The sequence below is a fragment of the Sciurus carolinensis genome, chromosome 2, assembly GCF_902686445.1.
Source record: "Sciurus carolinensis chromosome 2, mSciCar1.2, whole genome shotgun sequence".
Taxonomy (NCBI): domain Eukaryota; kingdom Metazoa; phylum Chordata; class Mammalia; order Rodentia; family Sciuridae; genus Sciurus; species Sciurus carolinensis.
Genome location: NC_062214.1, coordinates 154,799,968 through 154,800,952, shown reverse-complemented (window position 1 = coordinate 154,800,952; position 985 = coordinate 154,799,968).

The following is a 985-nucleotide window of genomic DNA, read 5'->3' as shown; positions in this document are numbered from 1 at the left end:
CCCGCGCGGACCCCGCCTCTCCCTTCAACTCATTGGTATGTCCTCTGGGAGGTGGGGCGCGGCGTCTTCTAGGAACCAATCAAATCCTGGCCCTGTTTTTAACTCCGCCTTCGGGTGCCCGGGCTCAGCCTTTAACCGCTCATTGGTTCTCAGAAGGGCTTTGAAAGACGCGCGGGAGGAGGGCCCTGCGGAACGTTGATTGGCTAGGGGGCGCCCTCCTCCCGCCAGTTGGGAGCGTGGAGAGGGCAGGGGGCGGGAGAGGGGCGGGGCGAGTCTCCCGGTAGCTCCCGCTAGTTTTGAGTCAATGGAAAACTGTTTTCTAATGGCAAGAGGTACGAGTAGTTCAGGATAGGGAGATTTTGCCTTTTTAAAGTATGAATGTATGTAAGTATTTATAAGTTAGGATGAGGATCAACCTTCCTCTTCACAAATATAAAGTAATATTATATGAAATATAAAGTAATATTATATGAAAGAGAAAATGATGCCAGGTGGGTTTACAGTGCCAGTGTTTTTACACAATTAGCTATAATTAATTAAATGTGTAAATGTACACATTTACAGAACGTGTTCGATTGTTCTTTTCCCCATTTCCCAGTTCCTATTTGACTGGCCATAGCAAAGTAAGTCACCCAGAGCCATATTACCTATGCATCTGAGAAAAACACGTAAAAGTTTCAGCTCCCTGGCTCATGCCTGAAAGCCAATGGGCATAGAGCTGTTAGTATTCCTTAGTAAATAAAAGGGCACAATTTGACTTAGGAGCTGCACTAATCAGGGTTCTTCAGATAAACAGAATGAATAGTATGTGTTCATGAATATATAGAAAGAAATTTTGAAGAATTGGCTCTCCTGTGGTGTCCTGGTGAGTCCAAAATCTAAGGATAGAAGCCAGTGGGTTGGAGACTTGGGAGAGAGTTGTTCAAGTTCAAAGGTAGTCAGTTTGTAGGACCAGGAAGAGCCCATGTTGGAGATAATTCTGAAG